At 43.3% G+C, this 24444-nt stretch overlaps 1 protein-coding gene across 27 annotated transcripts in view; it reads right to left on the bottom strand.

Annotated features, from left to right (window-relative positions):
• NRXN3 (neurexin 3) overlaps positions 1-11887 on the bottom strand; it is a 1187696-nt gene extending 1175809 nt beyond the window's left edge. For 10 of the 27 annotated variants that reach the window (XM_083447305.1, XM_083447315.1, XM_083447318.1 and 7 more), the window contains exon 1: positions 11542-11886. The gene's annotated coding sequence lies outside the window, so the exon portion shown is untranslated. Of the gene's footprint in view, positions 1-8735; positions 8755-9087; positions 9262-11541 lie in introns of those variants that run through there. The other 17 variants (XM_083447308.1, XM_083447332.1, XM_083447334.1 and 14 more) reach the window with 6 other exon arrangements.
• Between the last annotated feature and the right edge of the window lie 12557 nt (positions 11888-24444).

The following is a 24444-nucleotide window of genomic DNA, read 5'->3' as shown; positions in this document are numbered from 1 at the left end:
TGGGCAGGGTACAAGTAATAATGACATCATCATCATCATCATTATTATTATTATTATTATTATTATTACTACTACTATTTAATTTATTATAAATATTTACATTTTGCTAGTTATAGCTGAAAGTGCCTGGTGTTGCTGCCAAATTCTAAGAAACAAAAACATACTGAGATTTTTAAATGGAAAGTGTAATTTGCTAGTTTTAGGGCTGTGTACAGCACCACACATCTACCTCCCAGGACCCTGACCTGGGGGAAACCTGGCCTGCATCCAGCCTTGAATCAATGTTTAATTAAGGTTTTTAAAGCCCTATAAGCTCAGGAGAGGGGGAGCAGGGGAAAGACACTGATTCTCCTTTTCCTCTCTTCCCAATTGAACCGCAGAGAGCATAAGGGTTGGATCTTACTGGGTGCTGTTTCACCCATGCATTCAAACATGCTGGCAAACCAGCAGACCCCTTCAGCCAGTAGGGCTGCACCATTGGCATACAGTTCCTGCAGTGCTGCTGCATGGGCTTGACAGGCTTCCTTGGCCTCCACAATCTGCTGCCCTGCTCCTGCATAGTTTCCTCCAGTGTGTCCCACTAAGGTGTGGTTCAGCCCTAGCTGTCCTTGCCACCAACACCTGCAACTCTGTGGCTGCCATTTAGCAGACTCACCTTTCTGACCATCCCTCAACTGGCTCCTGCATCAGCAGTCATCATCAATGATGGGGTGGGGGAAGCACATAACTGACAGTGAGAGACCAACTGTCTTCTGGCACTGGCTCAGCACAGGAACAGGAGACAGGTCTTCTCTATTCCTCTCCCCCACCCCAATCTCCTCTTCCCACCTTGGGACCTCTGAAGTTTCAGCCATTTCCTTTGGAATCCTGCTATGGTCTACTTTCCAAGCACATTACCTGTGGGTGACATGCTGGTAAAGCAAACCCCTGCAGCTAGCAGGTGAAAGGTTCAGTTGCACTTATGGACTGCATACACGTGTGTCACTGCTGGGAACATGCATACAAAGTCAAAATGCAGCACAGGGCTGTTTGAAAGCCCTCTTACAACAGCCATGGGTTGCCCTTGGTAGAGGCTGCCTGACTCTCCTCCCAGCAACCCACGCATTAACAAACCCAGATTCCTCCAGGCAGCCCAACCCAGGGTGATCAGGGGTTGTTTTGATGTGATTCAGTCAAAGTCCAGATCAGAGCAAATTGGCTTGGCTTTGTTTGGGCTTTGGCGGAAACTGGTGTGCAGCCCTTTTCATTTCTTGCCAAATTTGGTTAACATCATTTCAGTTTTGACAGGTTCAGCCCACCATCTTGATTCAAACTGGAGTACAATGATATCCAAATACTGTATAGACCAAAGCCCACTCCTCCATTTCAGGAACCAGTGTCAAATTGGGCGACATTATTTGCAGTGCGGTCCAAATCAGTGCAGTTTTGAATAGTTCGGTCTGCTTCAAAATGACAGCGAACAGTATCCAAATATAAACCAAAACTTCATTGCTCTATCTCAGGAACTGTCTTGCAAACTGATTTCATGCCAAATTTGGTTTAAAATCTTTTCACTAAGGAATGGCTTTGCTCACCATCTTGCTTCAAAATGGCCTCCAAACATTTATAAACATAGACAAAAACCTGTTCCTCACACTTGGGAACAGTCTTGCCAAGTTGGAATGATAATATCTCCAAACACATCCAAATTGGTGCAGCTAGTGTTAGGCCCACAGAAGCAGGTTTTAGAAGCTGCTTCACAATGAGGTGAAACCTCCCAACATGCTGAAAATTGGGGTATAAGTTTAAATAAAATAAAATCATGATGTGCAACCATTGATTGCTTTATCCAGCATGAGTTTATCTAATCCCCCTTTAAAGTCATCTAAATTGGCAGCTGTCATTGCATGTTGTGGCAGCAAATTCCATGAGATGACTATGTGCTGTGTGAAGAATGCTTCCTTTTGACTGTCTTGAATTGAGATATTTGCTCATCCTAGTCCCAAAACAGATGAATGGCAATACCACTACTTCTTGTGTTCCTCCACAAGTTCTTGTTGAGAACTATCCATTTAGTCCTACTCTCATTTCCCTGTTCCCAGGTTCCAGTATATAAAAGTATCCTTAACCCATGACTGCTAAGTTTTACTCAAGAGCCTTTGGCAAAGGATTTTATCAGAAGCATCTTGGAAGTCCAAATATACAGCATCTACCTAATATAAAAATTAGGAAATGTGTAATTAAAAAATTGAATAATGGATGATTGTTAGAGAGGCTGAAGGAAGTCCAAAAGAGAAAATATGTGATAAATTTAGATTGGATATCATAAATGTATGTTGGAAAATTAATAAAAATTATTTATAAAAAAACAAATACACAGCGTCTACCACATCACCCCCAGTCACCTGGAATATGCTTTTCAAACTGTCGAGTTCCATACAATGAGTAGCATACTATTGCTCCTACTTGTGATCATGTCCAAAGTACTTGCAACTCCATTGCCTCCCTTTCTCTAAGAAGAAGAGCCTGAAACCTGGACTTTTATCATCAAAGACCACCAGTCCAGGAGGCTCTGCAGATTTATTATCTGTTCTATTTATTTATAACATTTATATAGCACCTTTATCTTCCAAGTAGCTCAAGGTGGTGTACATGGTCAAAAGAATGACTGCTTGTGTTAGCTGGCAACTTTGCTGCAAATGCCTATCTACAGCTCCTTTGATTCCCTCCCTCTGGAGGGCCTCACCAGCTGTCTGGGGCCAGAAGAGACTGCCAGACGCCAACAAAGGGACTTACAAAGAGCCTAACAACTTGCATCTCACCAAGATGAATGCAACCCACCAGATATGAATGGTGGCCCATGAAGGGCTTGAGGAACTCTGCTTTTTTTTACAGGCCAACGCGTGTATCAGAAACAGGAGATTAGATCAGGACTCTGGTGGGCTGCCACACATGGCTATCAGATTGAGTTTGGCTTGGTGGAGCAGAAAGTGTGCAGGCCCGGGTTATGGCAGGCTCCCAAATTACACTTATCACTCCTCACCAATTGTTATTCTTGCCCACCCCTAAAGCTCGCATCCTGCTGCTGGAAATTTGTTTGGATGCAGGAGATGCTGCGGCAGCATCAAGGGCATTGCAAGGAACAATTCTGGGAGTCGAATGCCCCTCCCTGCCAAACCGAAAAATGCACCCACATCCCGGTGCAGCTGGAAAAATGGAGGGGGCCTGTCTTCCATCCTCTCATGGTATCAGATTGTGCTAGTTACCAGATGAGAAACTGGCATCTTCCATGAGATTCAGATAGCCCACCACTTTGTTCCTGGGGATTGAAGGCTCCTGGTGTTAATTAGCTCCTGTAATATGATGGATGACAGCAGGAAAGCCAGAAGTGACACAGGCAAATTGCATTCTAGAATGAGCCTTCCCTCCTCATCAAGGGCACTGGAAAGGGATCTGGAGAAAGACAGGAGCTGAGCTGCAACACCACCACCTGGACACAGTGTATATAAATACAATGAGGCTGTGGGAATCGGGAACAAGGAAGTCCACCCTCAATGCTAACAAGAGAAAACAAAGAACGTTTGACCTGCCACAGGGGAGCAACACACACATGTTTCTTGGGCTGATCCCTGTTGCCATGAATAAATTGAATCCTTGAGAAAAGGATAAGATTGCCCTGCCCTGATTTGGTGGTTGAGCCCCTCCTGCCCATGGGAAGCAAAGGAAGACACAACTAGACACAACAACATACTAAGGAGGAGAAGGCGGCAGCTCAAATCAAGGCCATAAGGGGATGCAGCCCTATCTCCTGGGTGAGAAGCATCCTTTTCTCTCCAAGACTGAGGCCAAAGGAGAAGAGATGAGAACTGGGGCAAGGAGGCAGTTGGGTGGGAAAGAGGAAACCAGCCATGTATCTCCCACGATGAAGTTAGGGATGGGAGATGAGGCAGGCCAGGGAAACTGGAAGGGATGGCCTGGGTACTGCAGCACCATACCACAGAGGTATAAAATATTAATATAAAGTTAAAATGTATATCCCTAGTGTATGAACATCCATGCATCACCTTAGTTCATCGTACCAACTGCCAGTGCATAGTCATCCCATTCTCCTGCAGTCTTCTCTCTCGCCAAGCACACATTGTCCTAGGACCAGCTCATCCACTAGACAAACACAGTACTGGCACTGCATGCAAGCCCTGCAAGGGGAACTGTAGATACTGACTATGTTCTGCAATTAACTGTCCCAGAAAAAGGATGCTTCCAGAAGACCCATTTATTGAGTATTCATCCAGATTTGCTTGAGGGGAGACTAGATGATGTTACATCAAAGAAGGTGTTCTCTCACACTTCCCAGTGCATTTCCTGTCACTTTCCTTATTGCTAAAACTCTGATCTTGGAGAAGCAGGTCTGCTGCACAAGACACAATAATGGTGAGACCTGAATTTTCTGGTACGTGACTGAATCCCACCTGAAAGCAGTGTCAGTTTGGAAACACCCAAAGGTAGAGCAGCAAGATGAAGAGATTAGGGCAGAGGGGACAGAAATCTACAGTGGGGATTGCAAAGAGACAGGAATCAAGACCAAGAGAAGAAGATGCATCTAACCTGATTTATGGATCCTAATAATGTCTAGGACCAACTCCATTCTCCACTTACAAAATAACAATTACAGAGTTCTATTTATCCGCCCTAAGCTCGCTGTATTGAAATGCAACCTTCACAAATTCAGAGCAATCACCCTGTACAGCTCTGTTGGAACTATTACTTTAAACAGGGAGTTGCACATCTGAATATTCCCCCATTTAAACAACAACCCTGCATATAGAAAATCAGCTCAGTGGCAGATGACAGGCCAGGATGGTTCTCTCCAATATGCTTGTTTTCTTTAAATGGCAACATTTAACTATGCAATCCTCTGTTTACAGTCTAAAGTGGAGAGTCCCAGCAAGACTGTATTATGTGATTACTCTGAACCCGGAGATCAGCTCTCAGGACTCAGCCAGTCCACAGAAATTGTGTTGTGGTTGATTTTCAAAATGCAAGTGATTTTTAAAATGGAAAGTGGAATAAGGGGCACTTGGAACTTGGAACCAGGGGGAGGAAAAAGGAGCCACCGAAAAGGAGTGCTCACTTGTCTCCCAAACACATTCAGTACACTGACAACACTCCTTCCAGATCAAGGATTAGTTGCAATAAGTTTGACGTGCAAAAGACTTTTGCATGTCAATAACTATATTGTTATTGCCGAGACCTTAGTATGAACAATCTTTGAGTTACTTTTTATAAGTGCCTCAACTTTCTGCATCAGGGATGATCAGCGAGGTAATTCCAGTAACTTCTTTTTGCTGGTTAAAAATGACTAAGCACATAAAGGTGCCTTGAATAAGCATATGGGTTTGAAATGTTCTTTTTTAATGAAAAAGAGCTAACTCACCCTAAGACAGTTTTTGACCTTGGCTGTTTGGGGTTGTTGCTTTCTACGCCCTGATACAGCATCTCCTGCATCTGCCAACTTCCAAATTTCCACCTAAAGTGCAGTAGACTATGCAAAGCTGCTTGCCAGGAGGACAGGGATGAAGAAGCAAAAAATAATGAGGAAAAATAACTCCCTATATTAAGACAAACACAAACAGAGAGAGAGAGAGAGCGAAACACACAAACCAGAATCTGAGAGGTGGCACAAACAGAAAGCCCAATGTTCACCAAAATGATACAGCTTAATTCTACAGGAATCAAGGAGAAGGAATAGCCACTTACAGATTTTGATCATGGTCATTCAAAGCCCTGGAATCTGCTTTCTGGCTAATGCTATGCTATGTATTACATGGAAAGAACCAGTGGAGTATGCACATTATTTGGTGTTAGAAAATATATCTAAACCTGGGATGGTGAACCTGTGACCCTCCAGGTATTCTTGGACTCTAACAGCCATCAGCCCCAGGTGACCCAGCCAAAGGCTATGCTGGCAGAAGCTGACGGGAGTTCTAGTCAAGCAATAACTACAGGTCTGCAGGTTCCCCACCTCTGATCTAAAAGAGAAAAGCCAAACTCAGGCACTAGCATTTAGCACTTCAATCCACAACCTTTTTTTACAAAAGAAAGCCCCATTCATTTTAACAGGACTTCCTTCCACATCATAGGATTTGAATCATGGGGATGTTTTGCGGCAGAAATATCAAAAGTGGCCAAGGGTAAGAGGCCAAGAGACCTGAGCTCCAATCTCACACCAGAATTAAGTTGATTCAAGGACAGAGATGGGACAGGCCACTGGGACACAGTTATCATCATCATCATCATCATCATCATCATAATTTAATTAAGGCTATTACCTTGCCCCTGCCCCAAAATGCCTTGAAAATTATTCAGGCCAAGCAGAATTTTCACATATTTTGATTTTAATCTTGGAATCGTCACGTTCAATGGGAAAGAATCTTTAGCCAAACAGCTAAGCGAATTACACAAAAATCAAGCAGTGTTCCTCGATCTTGCATCCAAATGCTAAACAGTGAGAGGTGGAGGAATGCAACATTTTGTCGGCTTCAAAGAGACTTTTAAAGTTGCAGCATAACTTGACATTCCCTTCATCTTCATTTTAAAAAAACTTACTGTTCATTCTCTGCTCCATGGATGAGTACAAAATAACCATCACGGGTATGGGAAAGTAATAACCAAAAACTCAAGAGGCCGATATTACTTTCTCAGGGTGGGAGTTTCAATTTAACAAGTGTAGCACCCCCTACCTGTTGCTTAGCTGGTCACTGCACTATCACATACTGCCGTGGTGAGAGCAGCAACACAACCTGCCAGTTACTAAATGGGCTCGAAAGAATGAACTTTCTCAGCACAGCTCTATGAGGTTGGACCTGGGCACACCTGAGAAGCAAAAACCAAGGAGCCTTGTCATTTCCCAGTATTTGTCTATGAAAACTGTGCAAATCAGATGCCCCATAAGCCTTGCATCTCGGCTTCTGCGGTTCTGATTTGCTGGAATTCCTCAAGGTCAGCGAGGAAAAGGAGAGCGAGGAAAAGCAAATGGAAGATGAAGACATTGCACTACGAGCACCTTATTCAGCCCATTTCTGTTACCAGCTAGTAAAGCAGAAAATATGGAGACCTTTGAACACTGCAGCCAAATTCAGCCACATGCAGAAAGCAAGGGGAAACTGTCTGCCGAGATGACGGAAGCCATTAGAGATCGTTCCTTTCTACCAGATTTGCTAACCGCACTATAACACACCCATCTAATGATGGTAAGAAAATAGGTTTGCCTCAAGAAGGAAGGCCTTTTCTAAAAAGGGAGAAAAGGGATTTCAAAGGGTCAAGGCGTTGTGTCAACCCTTTGCACCCAGCTTTCCTTCGCTGCTGTGCCCTTCCCCACACTTCCAGGCACGCTCTCCACCCACTGCCTAGCAAAAATTCACCCACGCAACATCAGCAGGGCTAGAAAGCGGCTGACAAAAAAGAAAAAAGGGAAAAGATAGGGCGTAACTGGAAGGAGGTTGCAATGCTTTCTTGAGACGAGAAAAAGCCATTTCTCCCTCTTTCTTTCTCCCCCCACCCCACCCCAGCTTCTAATGGTGAAAGGCAAGTTTCTTCTGCACCCTCCTGCAACACACATACAAATGTCACCCATGATTCGATGCCCTCCGGTCTCATATGAGTATGCAGCCTTCAGCACAGAAGTACACGGGATCAATTACATCCCTGCTATGTCTGATCAGAAGCACAGAGAAGCTGAGGAGGAAGTATCTGGAGGGACAGCGAACAAGGACAGGCCTGGAGACAGTAGCTCAGTCCTGGATGTGACATGACTCCCACATCCCTCTCCCTTTGTATTGCAATGCCCTCCAGCTTGGACACACACGTATCTGGCCTTTGTGCGGGGAGGGCGCCGTTGGGTGCCTGCATGCATGCCATATACTCTCCAGTGTTGCAGGCTGCATCTTCCCCGGAGTACGCTTTCCTCATCCACAGCTGCCTGGAGTAACCTTTATTCCAATATGTCGCAAGCATGTATTTCACGGGTGGTTAAACCGAATCATTATCACCAGGCATTTACTTGACCAAAAAAAATGTTATTACCCATTGCCGAGTCTATTCCGCCACAAAGACACCCACCGAGTCTATTCCACAAAGACACCCACCCGCCTTCTCTTCTCCAGACCCCTTCTACCTTCGTTACATACCCTCCTTTTCAACATGCGAATCGTATGACAACATGCCCGGTGGGGGGGGGGGGGAAACAGAGCAAAAGGAGCAGGCGGCAAAATGCATAGGTGTGCGTTTGGCATTTGCAGTATTTTCCAGTTCCCGACAACGCCTATCAGCTCTCCCCCAACCCAACACGTAGATATAATTTCAAAATGCAAGATATAGAATTAAAAACCAGGGCCTATCATGCAGATCTCGGATATTAACCGTGATCCGCACATGCATTGGGAGCCCAGATATGTGGGGCACAAAGCAAAGGTCATTGTGCTACGGTTGTAATACACATGCACACACCCAAAAAAAGCAAAAAAAAAAAAAAAAAGCCGCAGAGCCATCAAGAGGTAATACAGAATTTTCTCGTCAAGAGCCGAAAAGCCTACGGGGGGTGGGGTGGGGGGAGACGAGAGGAGGAGAAAGGGTGTGTGGATAGAAAAACAGGGGAGGAAATGGCAGAAAATGAGGAAGGGGCTTATGAAGACCATACAGCCCTGAGTCTAATCCCAAAAATTACAGTCCATCATCGCCCCCATCCCCACTTAATATACCTTCTTTGCTCTCCAGTCTCCCCTACCAGCATTAGTACAGACAGATTTCTGTATCTTGGTTTTGCAGCAGTGGGTCTAATAACTCGCTGATCAAAACCCCTCACCAAAGATATCCCCTCCCATTCTTTTTTTTTTTTAGCTCTGGCCTAAAGAATAATGTGTTTTTAGAGATAATGGTGGCTATTAAAAAAAAAAAATAGAAGAGGACACATCACAGACATTATTCAAGCAGCTCCCCCGCATCACCTCAATCTCCCACAGCACGCACCATGATTTTTTCCAATTCCCTCCCATTCCTCCCCCAACCCTTTTCCCCACCCATCAAGAACGACAATCATAAATAAAAATTTACCGAAAAAACCAACAACAATGGGAAAAAAATTGGGAAACGAAAAATCCACAACTCAATCTGGATAGCCGATCTCAAAATCCCAAGCACTAATCCGCTTGAATTCGTTCTTGCCCTTATATAAGCAGCAGCACGCCAACATGTTCAGTGGAAACGCAGTGTAAAATGAGGCCAGGGTAGAAGAGCCATGGAGAACGGTGATATCATCGGGTATCAGCTCCATCAAGGAGCCATCATCACCGGCACGATGAAATCAAATGTGGGGGCCTCAAATTTTAATTTATTTATTTACTGACGTGACATTGTTCCACAGACATCCCTTTTCCCTCCGTTTCCCCCCACCCCACCCCACCCCCCGTTGTTGTCATATAAAGGATGATAAGGAATACACATATTTTGCTCCCAAAGCATACTCCTCCACCAAGAGATCCCCCGAAAGCTCCAGAAAGAGCAACCTCACCGGCCAAGACTCTTGTTTATATTTCATTGAATCAATTAATACAGCGCCAGTTGTTTTAAGTATCACCGATATTTTGGTGTTCTTAGGTAAAACCCTGAGACGTCTCCCCTTTCCCACAATAGAGAGGAAAGAGCAATGGAAAATAATTCCATCGATGCCCATAATAATGGGGCACAGAAGCACATACATACAGAAAGGCAGCAAACTAAAATGGTAACCGACATCTCTCGCGGAGGGGGGGGGAAGGGGGGGCCTTTTCACCAGCCTTTAGATAAACTTGTAGAACTGGGTACTGTGGACCATTTTAACTTAAAATGAGAGCGACAACACCCCGGCGTCTCATGGTATATTTAATGGCCGATTCTACACGGTGAACAGACAAGCTTTCCTTGGCATCTTCTTTTCTCCACCCAGATAACATCCTTCTCTCTCTCTCTCTCTGACTTTTCGCTAGACTAGTTAGGAGTTCACCCCCGCAAAATCCAGTCCCCAAAATATACCATGGCACAAATACTGGTTAGCGGTCATAGGGGGAAGGAAAAAATTCTCTCAGAGATCTGAGCATTTGACACTGGGAAAAATCTCATGATACAATTGAAGAAGAATAAAAATGAATTGGTTGGGGAAGGGGGGGGGGAGAAGCTATTTTCATCGAAATTTTGAATATTCAGGCCAAAGAAGAAATGAAGAATGAGAGGTTGTTAGGTGGGGAGGGGGACCCTGGCATTTCAAAAATGGTTTCAGGAATTATTATTTTTTTGTTATTCTGCTTTTGAGGTCTTTTATTACCTACGCATTCTTCAATTTATTTTAACCAAAATTGCAAAAAACAACGGAGGGAATAAAATTCACTTTTGTGGGAGGAAAGAAAAATGTGCTTTGGTTCGGTGTTGTTGAAACAAAATAATTTCAGAGATTTTGTTTCCTCATCATAAAAATAAAATAAAATGTAGATGTAAACAAAAGACCATGACACTTGCACGCAGCACTAGAGCTGGAACCCATTGGAAAGGGAATTACATCACTGTCCTTCATGGTTTAAAATTGGAAAATAACTGAAGGTTTGGATGTTTGGGGGGGGGGGATTTTTTTTATTTTAAAAAACCTGGGTATTTCGCACACATTTTTAATTTATTTATTTTGCATTAAGAAATCATCCAACCAACCTTTAAGGTCACTCCTTGCCTGGAAGATCACAGCACTTGCTCGTAGTGGAAGTTTTCAGGCAAAGACAAGTACTAAATCATTAATATAAACAAATGGAAGGCGGGGAAGGATGATTCTTGTAATAGATCCAAAGTAGTATGGGGGGGGGGAGATCCTTCACATCTTACTCCCTTTCCTTCCACCCCCCTGATAAAAAATATTCAGGGTTGGGGTGGGGGGAAAGAAGCTAAAGAAGATCTAATATTCTTACAAAAAAAAAATATTTTGGCTTCTTAAAGAGATCCCTGCCACAGTTTAACCCAGCACTGCCTCTTTCCCTCAAAATAACCATTTTATTTTAAAGTCAAGTGCTCAGTGCAACTGATCATCGAAATGAATCGAGTTAAAGGTACTGGTCAAGGTTTGGAGTTTGTGCTTGTCACCTTTAAAAAAAGAAGAGGAGGAGGTATTTGGAGAAGATGTGCAGTTTTCCTCACGCTCAGGCACACGTAAAAATTACTTTCTGGGAATGAGAAAATCCAGTATGAGGGGAGAAATAACTTTACAAAATCCTGTCCACCATAATAAATCTCTATAATACTGAGGGTAGGCGTTTTGGGCAGGCTTTGGGGGGCTTTTTGTTTTCTTTTCTTGCGAAGCCCCACTCTATTCTTCATTCACAGCTCTCTCTGGTGAGAACTTGGAGCACCTAACACCTTCCGAAGCGGGGGGAATCTCTCGAGTGGGCGCGCTGAAATTCTCCGTCCGTCGTGGGGAGCGAGGCGTTGTATTCCATCCTAGCGAACCATCTCCTTCTCTCTCCCGCCCGCCGCCACCGAGAAAAGTCTTACCTTGGTAGTTGAGAAGCGAGTGGGGTTGTTTAACCAACTCTTTGTTTGTTTCCTTCTTTGGGGGGGCCGCTAAGAAATCCAGGGGTGTCTCTTGCCTCTCTCTCTCTCTCTCTCTCTCTCTCTCTCTCAGCAAGAGAGTGTGGTGGGAGGGGAAGCGCGAGGCGGGACCGGGAGGGCGTTGTCGGAGGCGCAAAAACGCGGGCTGCGAAGCAGGCTGAGGGAACGCGCGATGCAGGCAGCGAGGAGCGAGGGAAAGCTTTGGCGCGCCTCAGCCCCTCTCTCCGCGAGTTGCGTGCGAGGAGAGATGCGTAGAGCGGAGCGCTCTGCCTGAGACTGTCGGAGGAGCCCAGGAATTTCACGCACTCCGGAGCCGGCCCCTCCCCTCTCCGGCGCGCAGACCCCAGCATTTAAAGGGACAGCCGCGGCTGTGTGTAATTCGGGGCTCGCGCTCCTCCCAGCGCTGTTTTGCAAACAGCTGAGAAGATGTAATCTGGGGACATCCTCAAGCCCAGGGATGACTAAGAGGCAGGTGCTCGCCAGCCCCGCTTTCTCACGCCGCAAACTCAAACTGGGGAAGGCAGATAACGCGCGCGGCTCTTCTCTGGGGAAAAGCTACGGTCAATGGGGGGGGGGGGCGTTTAAGCCAATTGGCTTCTCCAGAAATTAAGCAGGAGGCGAGGGAACGGGCTCTCATAGCACCGGAGGGTGGGTTAGGCAAGGAATGATACCTTCGCCTTCATCTCTTTCTATATCCTGTAGGAATTTTAATAAAAATAAAAATGTTTGTCTTGTTTTGTTGCATTCTCTCAGTTCTTTTGACTGATGTCGTTCGAGGCTCTTTTACACACACACACACACACAGAGAGAGAGAGAGAGAGAGAGAGAGACGTATAGTGTGTGTTTGTGTATTCTATTCATCTATCTATCAGTTCTGCAAGCTGGTCCGTAACTGGGCCCCCAACACTCACGAAATGCAAACACAACTGTCTGGATTTTGTCTTTGCAGAGGAGGAAAATCTGGGGGAAGAATGGCGCTCCAGCTATTAAGAGTGGCTTACTCATGCTGGGAACTAGGCAGGCACTTAAAGTTCACCACTGATAGATCACACACCGCCAACCTTTCCCATTTAGGAATACAACAGCCTTGTGGAAAGACGGAAGAGTTTCATGTCAAGGTGTTTTTTTGTGTGTGGGTTTTTTTGTGGTGAGGATCAAAAAAAGTAGTTAAACAAACGTGCTGCTATAATATCTTCCTTTCTGCTGCATGTTTTATGTGCTTCTTTCACGTAGTGATTTTCACACGGCTGTCTATTGCGGGAAATGACAAACGAGGATCTAATAGTCCATTAGGAAGGCACAACACGGTGCTTTTGCTTTTCAGAGGATTGAGAAATTAGAACGAGCAGTTTCACTTTCTGTTCCCATTCAGTTCCTCTAACTCACATGCGAGCATTGTATTTGTGGTTGTCAAATAATAGTAGACCAGATAGTCATTAACTATTTCAGACTTGGGACCCACATTTAACCTAAATATGCATTTGAGGACCCATTTCTTTCTTTTTTTGCCATCTATTTGTGTGGCAGTGGTGCTTTTGTTGCCACCCACCTTAGATTAGACTGCATTTATATTTTATTTTACATTTTAAACATATAGGAAAATTCTATTCCTGTCTACTCGAAAGTAATTCCCATTGAGTTTAATGCAACTTATTCATAGGTAAAATATCTGTTTGCAGCCCTAATATTCCAGGGTTTGTTTGTTTGTAAGGACACCCAAGGCAGATACCAAGAATATCAAATACACTTAAAAATCAATGAAATGCAATAAAAATAATAATTCACAAAACTAAAATGGAGAATAAAAAGAATTAAACCAGAAGAGCAAAGAGGAGCACTGTGCCAACTAACCCTTCTGTCTCATCCTAATAGTTCCCCAAAACAAAAACAGGTGTATGCAACCTGCAAATAGTTTTTTTTTTCTTCTTTCTTTTTTTGGTCTATAAATTTTGTTAAATAAAAATACAGACAGCTCCAAGAGGCAAAAGAGAGAACAAAATGAACATGTATCTTACAGGGAAGAGTTCAAGTGATCAGCTGTAATGTTTGACTAAGCTCTGAGGTTGTGAGAAAGCCAGTGATATTAGTGTTTATATGGTGGAACCAGAATACCAGTTGTCGGGAGATTGCTTGAGGTATTGGACCCCCAGGGCCGGGAACTCTATAAGGCACATATAGGGACTCAGGAGGGCTTGAGAAATCCTTTACCAGATGAAAGGGATTGGTGATTAGAATTAAAGTTCCCTCTTGCTCCTGAGAGGTGGCCATAGGTAGAGGAGGGCACGACAATATCACGAACTTATTTTGAAAGGTCTCCTCAATTTCAAAAGGTCTTCACTCTGAGGCATGGAGGGCGGCAACTATTTGAGGGACCCCAGCTCTGTTAGCTGCATGTGATTGGCTTTTGCAGTTCTTTGGATCCTAGCCAACGGCTGAGCCAAAAAGGCACCAAGCAGTGTCCTTACAGAAATGCCCCTCTCCTTGCACACACACTTCCTACATTTCTTTATTTCATTATTTGTGGACGCCGCTATATAGCATGAAGTTTACTAGACAGCTTAAAACGATTAAGTAAAAAAGCAAAACACTAAATAAAACAGAAATAATACCAAACAAACAGGACTCAGTGTTTGTTTGTTTGCTTGCTTGCTTGCTTCTTTACAAATTTTATATACATCACCCTTCATTATGAAATTTCAGGTCTACAATAAGAAGCAATAAGTTAAAATCATAAATACCACATGGGGGGGGGGACTGAAGAAAACCTATCAGTAAAAGCTAGGTATTGAATTAAGCAATGCTTGGCTACATAATAGTGCAATTATAACAGAAGACAGTTTTACTGAAATGTGTGGGGCTTACTCCCAGGTAAATGAGGTCACTTCATTTACCTGGAAGTAAGTCCCATTTAAGGATGGATAAATCAGCTTCTCTCGATTTCTTGTTTTTCCCATCTTAAATTTGATTCTCGACATTTCCACATTGGTTTGTGATTTAAAAAGCAGTCCTTATGAAAATTCACCAGCATTTTAGTGTAAATTTCTCTTAATATACATATATTTGTATGCATTTTTGCTTAATATGCACATTTTTGCAAAGCAATATTCCTGTATATTTGTAAGGGGGTTTTTTGTAAGTTGTTTTCACTAATATATGCATTTACCCTAGTATATGTCTGTTTGTACACATTACTTGGCTGGAGAACTGCATTGCAAAATTCAGAAAACTATGAATTTTTGAAAGAGGGCAGTGCTTCAGCTCTTGTACTGTTTAGAAAATGGAAATTGGGTAGGTTCACTTTTAAATTTCTACCCCATCCCTAGCCCCACTGAATTCAATAGAACTTACTGCCAAGCAGATATGGCGAAGACTACACGCAGCCTAAGTTTTATCAGACACTGAAACGCAACTATGGTTGGTGCCTGCTATACTTCAGGGTGCTTACTGGATTTTTACCATTCATATAGTAGTAAAGTATACTATAGACTAATTCTTTTTTTATTAAAAAAAAAGCAATTTTTTTCTTGTATGAGAAAACTTACAGCCTAGTGAACAAGTCGTCCTTCTAAATATCAGCAGCCTCTTAAAAATAGCTGGGAACAAAACATATGCTCACATGATCTTCCTTCAAAGAGGTCAAGCAGGAGTCTTGCTGAAACAAAACAGAAATTTGCCACAAATGCACATTGAAGAATCCCACTGGTTTTCCACTGGTACAGCCAGTGCACCTCCAGCCTGAAGACCTATCCATTACTGCTTACACCAGCATCACTATGATTATGCAAATGCCTCCATGCCCACTTTTGGCCACACCCACTGCTGGCATTTAGCGCATGGAGGATGTTCTGAATGCAACCCTCTATCCCAAAAAAAGGTTAACATTCCCTGTCTTAGGGAGACATTTTGCACCTCTCCAAAGCACTCCTATGCCTTAAATTTTTAACACAACCATAGTGTCCTCCAGGGTGCAGCTGGAGATGTTTTGTGCAGTATGAAGAATTGTGAAGTGGAAACTAAGCTTTGACGCTGATATGGAGTTCTTATTGAAGAACTAAGCAGTTTCTTTTTAAAAAAAATACATAGGGGAATATAAGAAAATGAAAAAGAAAATACATATGAATTTTAATATTTTCAGTCCTATAGTAATTGTATATCTGAGTCTTCCTTGCCCCTCCATTTCTTACAAAATAGCTCCACTTTTCCTTCATCACTGTGGTTTTCTTTCTCATTTTTCCTTCCTCCCACTTGCAGTTTCATTCTCCTTCCCTCCCCCCTCATCTTTCCTTTTCTTTGAAAAAGTTCTAAGGCATAGAACATTTGTGAACCAGGGGGGTGCACCATTAACTATTCAGTGCAGGGCCAGGGCAGCTTGGAATAAACTCTGGCTTGGTCAAACTTTTGTGATCACCCTAGACCAAGCATGGGCAAACTCAGCCCTCCAGATGTTTTGAGACTACTCTTTTTTTTTATTACACTGCATATTAATATTTATGAATAAGTGTCTCCAGTGTAGCAACACGTTTCTAAAGTGTTGTTATGGGGTGGGCACACGCAAAGGCAGGAAAGTAGTCCTTCCTTCATTCTATAGCAGGCATGGCCAAACTTGGCCCTCCAGCTGTTTTGGGACTACAATTCCCATCATCCCCGACCACTGGTCCTGTTAGCTAGGGATGATGGGAGTTGTAGTCCCAAAACATCTGGAGGGCCAAGTTTGCCTATGCCTGCCCTAGACTTCCATGAAGTGAATTTCCACATGCACCTACCACCTGGGAACAATTTAAACATGCATGTTTGCTATTTGATGACTGCCACAACCAAGTGGAGACTTGTGTATGCAAAAGAGCCGTCACAGAACAAAGTCCAGGGCTTAGACCTCTTGTATCATCACAGTCAATTCACAAAATGCAGATGCAAGTCATCAAGTGTTGTGTACTCAAAGTGGCACTAACTCAAGCAATGCACCGATAGGTGTCAATCAGTTCTTAAGCACACTCACTTCTCTGCAAAATACATAATGAAACGTCCTTTTATCAAGTCTGCACCTGGGATAAAGAAAAGAAGAACCCAGTTCTGTACCAAAGACTTACAGTCAAAAATTGACTGTAACTTTATGACAAATTGGCTGTCTCTTGTGGACAGACCCTGTATTTTTCTGCAATCTGCATACACTGCCTAGATGTTAGTGACAAGCATTTACCATGTAGATAAATGGAAACACATCTTCCAGTCCCTCTTTCCTGAATCTTAAGACAGAACTGAGAACCTTCTCTTTTGTTTACAGCATCAAGGCATCTCATGCTACTCAATAAATAAGAGTTACAGTGTGCAGAACTGATAGATCGCTTTGCCCACTGTTGATGTGCAGTTGCCGCCAAGAAGCGTATCAGACACACAGCCTCCCTAAATGACACTTCAAAGCAGCTCTAAGCCTTCCCACAGGTGGAGCTTCTGAAAACTCCGTAGTGACTTTATTGGTGATTTATCCATATAACAGATGCCTGCCAACAAGAGAGGATGCAGAAGGGATTTTTGCAAGCTGAAAATGGTGAACAGGAAGGGGCACAATCTTCAAACAAGAATTCAGGTGCTAGAGAAAAAGGCTCCCTCATAAAACTTCAACGAAGTCAGGGTGGTCTGCTTTCTTTGTTTGTTATATTTGGATCTATTCCAACGGTCATGCTGTCCAAAAGACTGGCACATTTTTATTTATTTATTTTTGCAACATGAAGTGGGCAGTGAACAGATGTGGAAAATAAAAGGGCATAATGGAGAATAAACATTTGACACCATTCTCTGGGACTTGTAACCACCTTTATTGATAATATACAAAAGTGGGTAACAGGTTTCCCTCTCTCTTTTTTGAGAACACTGCATATTAATATTTATGAATAAGTGTCTCCAGCGTAGCAACATGTTTCTAAAGTGTTGTTATGGGGTCCGCACACAAAAAGGCAGAAAAGTAGTTCTTCCTTCATTTTATAGCAGTCATGGCCAAACTTGGCCCTCCAGCTGTTTTGGGACTACAATTCCCATCATCCCCGACCACTGGTCCTGTTAGCTAGGGATGATGGGAGTTGTGGTCCCCAAACAGCTGGAGGGCCAAGTTTGGCCATGCCTGTTCTATAGGATAAGCTAGAACTGGGAAGCACAGCTCTGCTCACAGCTGCCCCATAGGGTTATAATACAGCATTTCCAGCCCACTGAGGATTGCCATTGGATCTCCTCACACCATGAAGAGCTATAAATAGTACTTCCTGTTCCGCCTCAGTTTTTGCCTGGGCAATGATACTCCTTACTCTTTAGTGGTTCTCTACCATGACTGACCCTTGATTCTCAACTCCCTTTTGACAGTTGTCCACGGTTCAGCTCTGACGAGGAGTGGGCTTAAATGCCCATTTGTGTGGGAACAAAAGATGGAAACAAATTTAAAAAGAAAGCGAGGGGTTTGGGGTTAAAAATAATATTTTGAGCTGCAGATCTCTGCCAGTTCACATGAAGGAGGAATTTATTGGGATTCAGAACCCAATCCTCAGACTGATCTCTTGACCGCAAAGTTACCACTTCTCACTGCATCCTTTGTGCTGCACTATGTGCACATGTGTCAGGAAATCAAGCACTGGGTCTCTTAACCACCCAGCATTTGGAAGCCACTGCCATTGTGCAGAAGGCAGAAATTGCTGCCAGCTTGTAAACACAGAGATGGAAGAAGAGTTTGGAGTCATCAGTACCAGAAGCCTGGGGAAAATACTGCAGGAGGAGTCTTGCACTTTTAATGGCTAAAAGCAGGGAAGCAAGGGAAAGAAACACTTCTGTTTTCATGACCCTTTTTTTTTTTTTTTTTTTGCATGTGGCAGTTTTCATTAGCCTCTTTGACTGTTATCAGTGCTGCTATGCACAAAGCCAGCTTCAAGAATACATGGAAAAATCAGCGCTGCTTTTACACAGAAAAACGGTACTCTTACAGGGCCATGTAAATTTATTTTCCACAAAGGAAGGAAGGTTTCCATCTACTGATCTCAGGGAGCAGTGGAAATTATAAACTGGTGCCTGAGGGCAGCTCTGTGGTATGGGTGGGGCCAAATAAAACAAAATCTCATATAGATGAGACAGAAATGCTGTTGGTTGGGGAGCCCTGCTGATCTAGCCAGAGGTTTTGCTAACAGCTGGGCACAGGGCTTCTCTTCCTTTGAAGAATCAGGTACACAGCTGCTTAGGATTGCTTTTATCATCTTAGGCTGGTTCACAATATGCGATCTATCTAGAGTTAGCAGACTTGGCTTAGACTCAGTTACACGCTAACACTGGTTGCATCAAGACTAAAGTAGTGTAACTCTCCCTACTTAGTACCACAATGAAAGACAGTTTGGAAGTTTCAGGAGGTAGAATACTCCACTGCCAGAATCCTTGTGGGGACCAGATGGTTTGCTCATGTTTCACAACTTTTGAACCAAGTTGCACTGGCCATTGTATTTGTTTCCAGACTTAGTGCTGGTGCTAAATTTTAAAGCCCCACATGGCTTGGAACTGGCTCAGTGGGGGAAGGACTGCCCACCTCTATATAAGCCTGCTCAGGCCCTAAGATGAGCCTCAGATGCCCTGTTCTCTAGGCCAATGAAGTTGGTAGGTACTAAGGACAGGGCCTTTTCAGTGGTGGCTGACCTTTGTGTATTCCCTCCCTGGAGAACTCTGCTTACTCTCTTCTCATGTGACCTTTAAACAAGCCCTAAAGCCCCTTCCTCCAGGCTTTGGGTTTATCTTATTCCTGGCTTCCTAGATATAATTTTATCTGATACTATTATTTATGCTATTGTTGTATCTTGTGACAGCTTGCCCTAGAAGGTGGGTAGAAAAGAACAATAAGGAGATGGCAGAGAAAGGGGGTTACATGGCTTTGAGGGACTCGCAGCATTTTTGACACAGATTTTCCAAAGTTGAGCAGAAGCCCGGTGTTCATAGTGCTGATTGGGCTAGCTGTTGTATCAGTCATTCAGCAACTGCGCCGCCCCCAACCTTCTCAGAGCAGGGCTGTTCAAAGAACTCATTGGCTAGCCCTTGAACCATTCACAAAGCCATATCATCTGCCTCATAGCAGACTTCGGAGTGTTTTTAGAAAGTGAGGAACATTACAAAAAGTGCTGTAGTCAGCTCATCTGAAGAGGGAAACAACCTTTGTTCAACCAAGAAAAAATCAGAAATATCAATAGTATCGTAATTTAAATGTACACTATTTAATAGATTTACATTCTGCAGACTGAAGTTGGGGGGGACGGGACTTTTCTTTACTAGAAACAGTGAGAAAGCATTACACACACACTCTAGGTTCCTCCCCATTACGTCCCTTCATGATTACAGTATCTTTTGCTCTATAAGACTCACTTTTTCCCTCCTAAAAAGTAAGGGGAAATGTGTGTGCCTCTTATGGAGTGAATGCTGGCTGCGCAGCTATCCCAGAAGCCAGAAGAGCAAGAGGGATTGCTGCTTTCTCTGCGCAGCGATTCCTCTTGCTGTTCTAGCTTCTGAGATTCAGAATATTTTTTTTTCTTGTTTTCCTCCTCCAAAAACTAGGTGTGTCTTGTGGTCTGGTGTGTCTTATAGAGCAAAAAATACGGTACTTCCCCAAATGGAACAATAAGCGTGGGCTTTTGTTCTTAACTTCCACTTCTCCTGTAAAGCAGAGAGCATTAAGGAACAGTCTGTTTTCTGTTCAGAGGAGAGAACCTTCTATCAAACTTTAATGACATCCCCCCCTCAACATCAACCACATTTCTTTGACTCTCTGCATTGAATAGGATTTCAGTTTTAATGAACCAATTTTTGACATATTAGCCATGAAAAGCCTTCTCCCACATTCTGAATCTTTCCGTCAATGACCGAAACCTGGGTATCACTAAGTAGATACATTTGAAATGAAATAATGAGTCAGCCCTTCAAAATCACGACTCTGAAGACATAATTCATTGGGGGTGTTTTAGTTACCTACCTCTTAGAAGTGTTGCCATCATGTTTTCAACCTTTTCTTCACAGAGCTGAAAGGAACAAAATTGCTTTCTCTCCCCCATCCCCTTAGTTAAAATAGCTTTTAAATGAAAACCTGAAATTCCCAGGATTCCCCTCCCACATTATTTTCTCCTCCTTGGAAATTCATATATTTACATATGGGAAATCCTTAACATACTGCTTAACAGTTGGGTGGTCACCATAAGATTGAAAAAGCCTATGTTTACTTTTCAGTGGATACATTGGGGATAAAAATATATAGATACACACAATTTTCACATCATCTTACTCCTGCTTTTGACTGTGAAACTATAAGTAAACTTTATGGGACTTAGCCCTAAGAATCATTGAAGGGGGAAAAGATTGTGCCAAATGAAAAGTGTTAGGGTGGGACTACACACTGCTGCAGCAAATAAATGTGGCCAAACCCATTTCCCCCCAAGATAATGCCAGTAAAGGAGTTGACATTTGTGTGTAGGTGTTGGCGGGAAATAGGTGGGTGGGAGCATATGCTTAACCCTCCTCATGCACTGCTCTCTCGTGTAAGCCTTGTGCCTCTCTTGTAAGTCCCCCCGCCCTTCTGTCTTAATGGGAGTTCTGGAACAGGGTGACAAAAGGGACCTTGGCAAGCGGAAATCAGATGCAGAGTGAATCACCTTCAACTGCACCAGTTACCTCTTCCCTGCATTGAAAATGAAACTGCCAATATCATAATGCCGTTTTACAAAGCTATGGTGCAACATACAGTTCTGGTCACCTCGTTTCAAAAAGGATATCGCAGAGCTGGAAATGGTTCTGAACAGGGCAGTCAAAATAATCAAGGGGATGGAGCTAGTCCCCTATAACGGGAAAGATTAAGAAAAGTGATAGATAATAAAAATAATAAGAAGCAAAATGTATAAGGAAATTAATATAACTAACAGTAGTTGTAAATGCATACAGACAGACAACAAGAATTGTATAAATACGAGGACTTGTTTGTTTATAGATACACTATGGACAAATATGGAAAATGAATAACAATATACAAAATGGAAGAAAATAATGTAATAAAAATATATGTGATATAAAAAACCAGAAGAAGGAAGGAGGGAAGTCAGCTCTGAAGAGCAAGTGTAAAGTAAAATGTAATACAATATGTGTATGTGGAGTATCTAATTGAAAAACTAATAAAGATTATTTGGAGGGGGGAAAGAAAATGAAACGGCCAATATCATAATGCCATTTCACAAAGCTATGGTGCAACATACAGTTCTGGTCGCCTCGTTTCAAAAAGGATATCGCAGAGCTGGAAACGGTTCTGAATAGGGCAATCAAAATAATCAAGGGGATGGAGCTAGTCCCCTATGAGGAAAGGTTGCAGCATATGGGACTTTTTAGTTGAGAAAAAAGACAAGTCATGACATGACATTCAGAAAATGATACACAACATGGAAAAAATGGATACAGAAAAGTTTTTCTCCCTCTTTCTTGAGACTGGAACTCATGACCATCCAATGAAGATTCAGGACAGACGAATTAAATAATTTATTCGATACACAGCACATTGTTAAACTATGGAATTTGCTCCCACAGGAGACAGTGATGGCCACCAAATTAGATGGCTTCAAAAGAGGTTAAAACAAATTTGTGGAGGATAAGGTTATCAACTGCTACAGCCTGTGATAGCTGTGCTCTGCCTCCACTATCAGAGGCAGTAATCCTTCTGGATACCTTCTGGATACTGCAGGAGGGGAGAGAGCTCTTGGGCTGAAACCCTGCTTGCAGGTTTCCCATGGACATCTGGTTGGCCACTGTGAGACCAGGATGCTGGGCTAGATGGGCCATTGGCCTGACCCGGCTGGCTCTTCTCGTGTTCTTAATAGCATTGCAAGACAAATTCAGGATTGGGAAGTTGGGAACTCCATGTATGGCTCAAATTATAGCATGTCCTCATAGATCCCTAGCTGAACTTTGTATTTGTCTTGAACTAGAAACCAACCATTTCCACAACTGAAAATGAAACGGCAGAAGGAAGGAATGAGATACTACTACAAGTCACAGATCTTTTGAGGTGGGAGCTGCAGATGGTGTCCTGGGTTGCATTTGGTCCAGTCCCATTACAAAATGGCTCCCTCTAGTATTCTGAAAGTTGGCCTTTTTGTTTCTAAAACATAATCCGTTGAATCACTGATAGAGCATTAACGCTGCCAAACGTCTTTGTGAAATGGAAAGCAAGGTGTTCCAGATTATTTGTTATATCTAGGTTTTCTAATGATGATGCTCAAGTCACAGAACAAGGGTAGCTGGGTTATTTATTGTCCATACTTACCTTTTCTTTTCTTTCTTTTTTTTTTGCCTTCCCACCCACTTTTGTCAAGTTAGCACTTTTAGTATCTCCTTTCCAGAAGCTAATACCCAAGGTGAATTTAGAAGTGGCAGGTCCAAATTGTGATCGGATCATCTCCGTTGTGGCAGCCGAAACTGATCTTATCTGGATGGTGACCTTACCCACTTCAGAGAGCAGAACTCATTACAATAATAAGGAATAACAGAGACGGAGAAAGAGCAATCACAGCAGAGCCTGGAAAGAATTCACTTTACCATCATTTCAGAAGATTAGTTCTAAGCCTCTCTCCTGTAAACGTCATTTTTCACTCCAGCAGGAGGTCCAGTTCAGAAATTATTCTGGCCGACTCACAGGCTGTATCTCTTTACCCCTGATTTGCAATCCATTTCCACCTCCTCCCAGCGCACTCAATTGCAATTGTTTAATAGCTACACACACAAAAAAAACTTTGCATGGCATGAACGATGCTATTTGATAATGCAACATTTTGTTTGGGATATAATAGGAAGGATTATCAATATACCTGCATCTGTAGGTGAGACGGCAGCTGAAAGCGAACCCATGGGGGTCTTGATTATGGAAATAGTGTGTGTGTGTGTGCGCGCATGTGTGCGCACATGTGTGTTTGTGCGTGAGTGCGACTGGCATTGAATGATGCATATGCCTACAAGAATGTAAATGCACATATGAAAATACTGCAGGGGTGTATTGGTTCATTTGTAATGGGGACTGACCACTGGCTCAAGCTACTGCTGGGCACACCACTTCACGTGTATATTTCCTATTAGGCTTGCAATCATTGGACCTTATGGGCTGCATTCAGCTACTGTGTCCTGACAGCACAAGGATTCCTGCTTGCATAGTGGGGCTTTCCCCCCCTCTGCCCCCTCCACACACATTGTCCCCAGATCTAATCCAGAGGGTTAGAGAAACCCCTAGAACAATTTCTTGGGTGCACAGGGGGAGATGAGGGGGGAAAGGAGAAAGGAGAAAGCACAAGGAGAAATCACCGAAAGAAAAATATCTGTCAGGGGGCTTGAAGCCCAGAGCTGCTCTGCTTTCTGGAAAGAACATGGCCATTTAGTCTATGAATGACTGAGGTACCACCAGAGGAGATAAAGATGACAGTGCTCCTTTGGTAGCATTCCTGGTGGGGCAGGACAGCCCAAGTATAACATACAGTGGTACCTCGGGTTAAGTACTTAATTCTTTCCGGAGGGTCATTCTTAACCTGAAACTGTTCTTAACCTGAAGCACCACTTTAGCTAATGGGGCCTCCTGCTGCTGCTGCACCGCTGGAGCACGATTTCTGTTCTCATCCTGAAGCAAAGTTCTTAACCCGATGTACTATTTCTGGGTTAGCGGAGTCTGTAACCTGAAGCATATGTAACCTGAGGTACTACTGTACATAGTTTCAAAACTCTTAATAGACACCACCCAGTTTACCTCTGACCCCACTAACTTGGGGCTGTGGTCCAGCCCACTGCTGCTGTCATGCAGCCCCTGACCAATTACCTCAG

The sequence above is a fragment of the Podarcis tiliguerta genome (assembly GCF_965153285.1).
Source record: "Podarcis tiliguerta genome assembly, chromosome: 1".
Classification (NCBI taxonomy): domain Eukaryota; kingdom Metazoa; phylum Chordata; class Lepidosauria; order Squamata; family Lacertidae; genus Podarcis; species Podarcis tiliguerta.
The sequence above is the reverse complement of the archived record's forward strand: the minus strand, read 5'-3'. Positions and strand labels throughout refer to the sequence as shown.